The sequence below is a fragment of the Polistes dominula genome, unplaced genomic scaffold (assembly GCF_049000335.1).
Source record: "Polistes dominula isolate Pdom_NZ unplaced genomic scaffold, Pdom_raw_medaka contig_20, whole genome shotgun sequence".
Classification (NCBI taxonomy): Eukaryota; Metazoa; Arthropoda; class Insecta; order Hymenoptera; family Vespidae; genus Polistes; species Polistes dominula.
Window position 1 is genome coordinate 4,200,685 of NW_028301147.1, and position 8,563 is coordinate 4,209,247.

General features: G+C 32.0%; 1 long non-coding RNA gene across 3 annotated transcripts in view; it reads right to left on the minus strand.

The window, feature by feature from the left end:
- Positions 1-8,516, minus strand: part of LOC149030919 (uncharacterized) — a 31,202-nt gene extending 22,686 nt beyond the window's left edge. For all 3 annotated transcript variants that reach the window (XR_016178182.1, XR_016178184.1, XR_016178183.1), the window contains exons 1-2: positions 8,342-8,516; positions 8,114-8,188 (exon numbers count right to left, since the gene is read on the minus strand). This is a non-coding gene — a long non-coding RNA (uncharacterized LOC149030919). The remainder of the gene's footprint in view (positions 1-8,113; positions 8,189-8,341) is intronic.
- Between the last annotated feature and the right edge of the window lie 47 nt (positions 8,517-8,563).

Genomic DNA, 8,563 nt, shown 5'->3' on the forward strand with positions numbered 1-8,563 from the left:
TTTATCGATAATATATTAACAATATAAATTAGAAAATTAATAAATATAATCATTGTATATTTGACGATCAGTTTAACTATAATTAATATTATTATTATTAGTTTAATAATTTTGTCTTCGTATTTTAAAATGATCAACTTTATTTACTACCAAAATAAAGTAACAATTACAAATATTTGAGGAAAATCTCAATATGTAAATTCGAAATATGTGCCTTTGCTCACGTTTCATTTTGTGTAAACTTAGGCTTATACTGCTTTCAAAAATTGGTTGAATCATTGGAAATTGTTCAGACTTTAACAAAACTGAAAACCGTGTTTGGGTTATTTTCTTTTCCTCTTACCATAAATGGTGTTCCCTAGTAAAAGATTCAAATAAACATTTCATTATTATTTGTCACCAAGAACACAATACATTTTTGGATATATTTTTTTCTTACAACACCGGTGATATTTTTCTATAAAAAAAAAAAAATAAATTTTTAATAAAACAAATTAATAAATGTTTCTTTTAATATGATCAATAATTTTTGTAAATATTGAATTTTATTATAAGAAATAATTGATTCTTTTTATATAAAACATTTTGCAAATAAATCGATGATACTGGGTAACATAATCTCTTCATTAACTTTCGATGATAATCGACTAATGGAATAACGAGCAAAATAATATGAAAAAATAAAGAAATTAAATTGCGCTCGTTTAAATACCACTCTCAATAGATTACATGATCGAATAGAGGAATTAAAAATAATTTTCAATTGAAATGATCATATTTATCATCTAGAAGACAGTAGATTAGATGAAATACTTTAACTGGTAGGTCTAAACATTGAAATAATTGCAATTGAAGAAATAGGAAATGAAGATATAGAAAATGTATAAATCGTGATGCTTTTTAATTGCATCTATTTACTCTCAAAATATATGATATCGATTAGAATTGAATTGATAATGAATACCGAGTTACATTTAGAAAATGATTTTAAATGAGAACGATAAAGATACGAACGATAAAACGAAATATACTTTAGTAAGTATTAAAATAAATGTTTTAGAAATTAATACTAAAAATATAATATCCTTGACATCGAATTAATCAATTCAAAGACGATAGAAATGTTTCAGAAGATATAATAATTCTACAGAAGAAATAATAAAATCTTTCCTATTTGTAAGATAAAATAAACTATGATACTATTGCTGCTATTATTATACACCTAATTATATGTATTATTCTTTGTATTCAATTTTGAATAAATTTCTATTATAATATACAATATCACCTCAACTTCTAAAAATAAACATAAAAAATGTGACCACTTCCGTTCCATTCAATATATAATCTACTAATACAACTTGTTATATTCACAATTAAAACATATAGAATTTTTTCCTATTGTTATGTTTTGTAACATAATAAATGGTACGGTTTATTTTTGGTCAAGCGATTAAGCCTTTATCAAGGAATGTGTCCTAAAGAATTTAGGGGCGACATTTGGCAAGGAAAATAGCGAGGAAATAAACGACCAAAAACGTAACACGATCCAATTAATAAATAAAATATAATTTAAGTAACAAAATCAAACATTTTCTTAGAAAAATCGACTTAATCCTCAGATCCGAAAGTAGACTTTTAATCATAACTAAACACACGCACCCATACATATAAATATAAAACATGTAAAAATTTATCGTCAAGAGAATATTCATCCGGTATCAGGGTTTTCTTTGTGTCAAGATCCTATTCAGACATATAAGTTTAAAGATGCTTCGCTCGAGTGTAATATGCGTTGGTATAGAGTAGGAAACGGTAGAAGAGGAAGGTGGGGGAGGAAAGGAGGGGATTGTAGGGGATGGTGATAGGTAAATGTCTATAGAAATACTCGTAGAGACGAGTCGAGTATGATACTGGTAGTTGATAGTAATAGTGTTGGTGATCGTGTTGGTGTTGCTACAACCACGAAAAGAGAAGGAAGAGAAGGAGGAGGAGGTGGTGGAGAGAGGTGGCTGAGAGGATGAAGGGCTGAAGGGTGTGGGGGTTGTACTCTCGAAGCTCGCTCTCGTATCTCTCACGCTTCGTGGCTATTTCTATGGGAGGGAGACGCCCGTCTAATTTCCTGTCCTGAATTTCGAACGAGCGAGAATTTGCACCCTTGAGTTCACATCACATCACGAACGAACGAACGAGAGAGAAAGAGAAAATGTCAGAGGAAAAGAGAAAGAGAGAGAGAGAGAGAGACAGAGAGGGTTGGTGAGTGGTTAAGGGCTGGCGGAGAAGTGTAAAAGAGGAGGGGGTGGTTACGGCAGTACCACCACCGACACGTTACTTGCTCGTTCGAACGATCGGCGGCCATAGGTGTGGTGAAAGGGAAAAGCGCGCAAAATCGACGTGCATTGCAAAGAGGAGAGAAGGATTCCGCCATTTTTCGATAAACTCCCGTTTTTACGGCGCGTCGGTCTTTTTGTTCAACGTCCTTCGAATTTTTCCGTTGTCGATGAATTTTCTATAAACGTTCAGTGGGTGGTTAGACATATCGTTTATCGGATTTGTGTGTGAATTATTTTCTATATATTTTAAAATTATATATTTTATTATAATACGAATTTATTCAAATATATATTTTTTTTAATAATATTTTCTACTTTTTTTAATAATAAATTCCTTTATTTAATTTGTACAAATATGGTTTATTTCACAAAATAATATATATATGTAAAAAAAATTTGGTATATATTTTTATAATATTATTTAATATTTTGTCAACCTTATTTTTATATTTATTTTGTTATATTTATGCATATTATATTATTTAATAAAATTTTACTTACAAAAAACATTATGAAAACATAACGAAATTAACTTACAACACGGTAAAAATGTATTCATCGATAATTATCATAAATGATTAAAAATTTGAAAAAAAAAAAAGGTGAAAAACAAGGTGTAGAGAGAAAACGTCTGGGAAAAAAAAGATGATGTTAAATATCTGACAAAAAAATAAGAAAAGAAAAAGAAATACACTTGGAGCGTGACAAGTATTGTGGCACGGTGCCACTACCGGTCGGCAAAATCACAAAGAAACATACTCCTATAAGCACACGGGTTCCCTATTATGTGATTGTTATGAATTTCCTATTAATAATAAATAAACAAACATAATGGGAGGCCGTCGCGGTGCGTTAGAGATGAAAACGCATCTGGTTCCTTCCTATGTGGATTCGCTTAGGGTGATTCAATGCTCAACACCCTGTATCATCCCCGAGAAAATAACTGCCTAACTTGGAATGAGAAAAAAAATATTTGTTCGAGTGTGCGTATGAGAGAGGGAGAAAGAAAAAGACAGAGATAAAGAAATAAAAATCATCTGTTTGTATCTCCCTTGCTCGCATTAGGTTTGTTCAAATTTTTTGTCCTTCATCTCTCTCCATTTAAAATACGATGATTGGATCCTTAAAAAAGAGGGGAAACGTGATTGGTCGAAAAGTGAACAATGATCGGTTACAAATCATCCCCATAATAGCACTCATGGTATATTATATCTAACTACTATAATATTTAATTCGCTTTCATGTGACATTTGATTTTTGTTATCCTAGAAAATGAGCTTAATGAAGGGTAAATTTGGATAGGTCTCAAATATCTCTTACATGGAACTATGATAGTCCTCGTGATCGTAAAACAGACATGGTCGAATGTTCGCTATTTGGAATTTGTGTTCAGGGTAGCATGCTACCCACCAGATCGAACACGGCAAATTGAAATTTATAATCGATCAATGATAAATCCTCTTAGCTCGTTCACACTCGTTCAAGCGAAAAAATCGATTAGAAGTAGTTCTTTATATTAACGAAATAATTTTTGTTTATTTCTAATTTTTTAGTTATAAGAAATGTGCTTTCTTTGATATTATTTTCTTTATAATTTGTTAATAAGTAGCTGAGTATTTGTTTTTTAATGAAGTAAAGATTTAGTTGTATTACAAAATTAATAGTCCAAATTTTGAATGGGGAAAAAATTATAATTAGATTTTTATATATCAGAATATTAAAAATATATATTATTATTATTATTATTATTATTATTATTATTATTATTATTATTATTATTATTATTATTATGTTGTAATATTGAAATATATATATATATATATATATATATATATATATATATATATATATATATATATATATATATATATATTATAAATATTATTTAATTTATATTATATTTATTTTAAAATATTTCCCATTATAATTTTATTCGAAATATTATGATATTTATTTATATATGTTTTATTTATTACAGTTATAATTCCAAATAGAAAAAAAAATTCCACAGAAAATTATACAGAAAATAAATGCTACACCTCCTATTCTTATATAAAATTATACTAATAATCGGTTAGTGGTTTTGGTAGGAACATTGTAATTTCGTGTCTATTGTACACATGCTTAGCTGTCAGCTCAGACTGAGAATAGAATATATTTGTTATGAAAGGTGTTAAATAAAATTATTTTTCTTTTCCATCTATTTTTAGTGAAAATAAATATTAAAATTTACTTCAATTTTATTCATAAATATTTATGTTCATAATCTAAAATCTACAAGCCTTTGACTGAATAGGTTAACAAATCTAAATCCATATAAGACATTTTTATATAACAATACATTTTCTTCGGATTGAACGTGACACGTCAACAAAACCATCAAATCTCAGAAAGTTGCATACTGGCATGAGTAACAACTTAACTACCTGATAATCTACGATCTTTTCTATAAATCACGGTTAATATTAACAATGAGAACAATTATTATACATTTAAATCTACCAATCGAATATGTTTCTCCAAAATATCTATAGGATAACTATTGAAATTTAATCTCTGTTCGGAAGATTTTATCATGTTCAAGAAAGATGAAATAAAACGGATATATTGTTTACTTTCTTCTATTCTCTTCCATTCGTGTCATCAAATAACAAAATGAAATAAATAAATAGACACCTTCTTTTCTATATAAATTTTTTCCACCTCAAATATTTCGTTAGAAAACAAATGATTTGTAAAGTAAAATATATTATATTCAAAAAATTAAATCTAAACAGGAAACAAAAATGTTATTCTTAAGTTTCAAGGTTAATAAAAAAGATTTTGTTAGAAAAACATCTATTTCTTTCTTACTTCTCTTTATTTCTTTTTTCTTCAAAAAATTTCCTACAACATAAAAGGAATATTAATGCCAGATTATTAACCATGCGAAAAATATCCGAATAGAATTATTTATTTGGAGAAATATCATTTCCGACAGGTGACAACGATATTTAAGTAAGCACGCTCATTTTACTTTCTCTAATTCAACATTAATCGTGAACCCTAAATTTCTCTCAACGCGGCGGCATTTTAACAATAGCTTTTGCCCTTTTGCTCTTTTGATAGGAGCAAACAGAGAACTCTTCGTTCTTTCTCACTTGCACGTTCACATTAAAAAGCTTAACAAGAAAGCAAGAGTCAATTTCAAAACGATTTCGAGAATCTTTCCATCTTTCTCTTTCTTTCTTTTCTATCTCACTCTAACTCACTCACTGCAATGTAATATCTACTCGTGCGCGCAACAGTTCATCTTTCTCCCACCGTGAAAAGTCCCGAAAAGGAAAGGATCCGTAATAGACAACGAAGAGAGAGAGAGAGAGAGAGAGAGAGAAAACGAAAGGGGAGTTACTCGACCATGAAACGTCAAACTAAACGGCGCTGGGAGTTTCAAATACGCGAGACTCCCTTTCTTCTTCTCAGTTCCAACACACAGGGAAAAGACACATAGTGTACAACCCCTCGAAAGACACCCTCTTCGTGACACTTACACATGCCGTTTTATCCTCATATACTTATATACACAATACATTAATACAATACAAATATACTCACATATATACTTACTTAAATGTATATATATATATATATATATATATATATATATATATATATATATATATATATATATATATATATACATAAATCCCAACACATAAATAGAATGATGCAAAAAGGGCATAATGGAGGCCTGGAAGTCAGATAGGTGTACATAATGAGCCTAACAGGGGAAGTAACTCGAATGTGGAGAGGTAAGACGAGACAGTAGTGGTGGTGGTAGTTGTAGTGGTGGTGGTATTGTCGCGTAACTCGAGGAAGGGAGGATGCTACCGATAATGGTGGTGGTGGTGGTGATGGTGGTGGTGGTAGTTGGGCTTTTAGGGGAGGTGGTTGGAGGCTCCCCTCATCCACGAACGCATCTGCCCCATTATGCTGCCCTGGGGCACTCCCGAGACCATTAATCCTCGCTAAACGACAGCCATTTTGTACCTAAACTGGATTGCCGACTCACTAACTGGTTTTGAGGACGCTTAATAGACTACTCTCTTACTCGCTCTCTCTCTCCCTTTCTCTCTTCTATTATAACCATCGAGCATCCTTGCTATATTTCGGTGTCGTTTATTCGCCCGCTAATGTGAAAATGGGAGAAGGGCAAAACTCTCCCCCTCCCTCTCTTACCCTTCTTACCATCTCACCCTCTCTCTTTCTCACTTACTCTTATTCTTATTATACATTGCTAGTACATCCTCACGAAAAGATGATAGAAAGAGACAAGAGTGATCTCGCGCGTGCTTCTTTTATAAGGTAGTAGTAGTAGTAGTCACTTTATTCTTTGAACAGGAACGAATGTAGAATTAAGTGGAATAAACTGATCCTCTTTTGTAATACGATGAGAGTCAACTGGTAGAAACGTTTTCTTTTTTAGAAAGACTGATCTATTTTTATCTTACGTCATTGTCCTTCGTTTAGTTTCGTTTCGTTCCGTTTCAGTCGTGTAGTTTACTTTTGGTGTTAAAAGAGATTTCTATAAAAAATATTTGACAAAAGAAACATATGAATAATGGGGTATAAATTTGATTTGGTTGAATTTAATATCAAACAGAAACGAATGATATTGTTCAAAAATCATCTCTTCCTAGATCATGGGGACATCAATAAAAAAAGGATTTTATTGGCTTTAAAATGATCGTTGACGTTTCAACAAAGATTTCCTCGTCACGTAAACTCTCTTGATAATTCGTTGAACAAAATTTTCAATAATCGGATTGGTTAACTGTGAAAAAGAAGAAAAATATTCAATCGAATGATCGTCACGTTTTGCTTTTGACGTTTGTTGTGTGTCAATCCCGTGGGAGGTAAACCGTAGGCATAGTATAACTGTCAAAATAAAGATTGTTAGAATCTAACTTACCTATCGGATTAGGTTAATCCTTAGTTATTGTTTGCCTATCTCACAAATAACATTGCTTAGAATCATGGTAACGCGTCGGCGTTTGAATTTACTATACTTCGTGAGATTTTCGCAGGATTTTACAATTAACGTTGCGTTTGCGGTAACATAAATCGTTACTGATTATAATAGTAAATGACTTAGAAAGTTAATGAATTTGTAACGTCGTTCACGTACAATATTCATTCAAATTAAAGCTAGTCGTTCAAAAAAGAATATTACGGGAATGTGATTAGATGATGAACGCGATCATCGAGAACGTTGGGTGTATTGTTAAACGGTTCAAGCATTAACCATCGCGATCATCGCTAATGATTGAATTTATCTCGAGCTGCGAAATGATTACCGATTCACTTCAACGTGACACGGGTGGGTATCGGCACGTAGCTGAGTAAGGGTCCCCATTCATCCTCAAATCCATCGATATATTACGATCGGTAATTTTTCACTATACCGTCGCTCGGCTTTTATAATACCTAATAGTCCCAACCGATCTCGACCTTTTCCTCAAGAAAGAGAAAAGATTACGGAGCCGATCATTAATCTCAGAGTAACCTCCTTGTCAATAGCTAATTTGGCTTTATCGTTAATCAACCGTCTTAGACCTCGCGTCGCCGTATTAAAAGTTGTGAGAGTGTGTGTATGTATGAGCGTGTGTATGATAGTATTCAGCAAAGTTTACATTATGATACTAACGCTTATTGTACTTCCTCTCAATATCAACTAACGAATCGATCGGTAACGATTCTACAAAATTAATTATCGTTCTATACTCAACGATAATACTCACTTGATTCCAGAAGACATCTGAGGATAGTGCGTATTTCTCTACCAGAAAGCTAACGCCTGTGTTTAATAAGCGTACCTAAATAGGATGATAAGATCATTAAAAGTAGAAGAGAGAAGAGAAAATTAGAGATAAATATGGAAAGGGATAGAAATTGAAGATGGAAGTTGAATGCTCAAAGCAAAACAGAGAAAGCGTGCTCAATATATATATATATATACACACACATACACAGAGAGCCAGAGATAGAGACAGAATGGATGGAAGCAGAAACACAGACACACATACACATATATACACCTTTCGGATTGCCAATCAATTCGCGCATCGCGCGCCCGGGAATTAGACAATTAGGAATCGTCACGTTCCCCGAACGTTAGCCCGTCGTCGGGCTGGCTCGACGTCATCCTCGTTCCGCTCCACCCTCCACATCTCAGGATTCCCCACCACGTT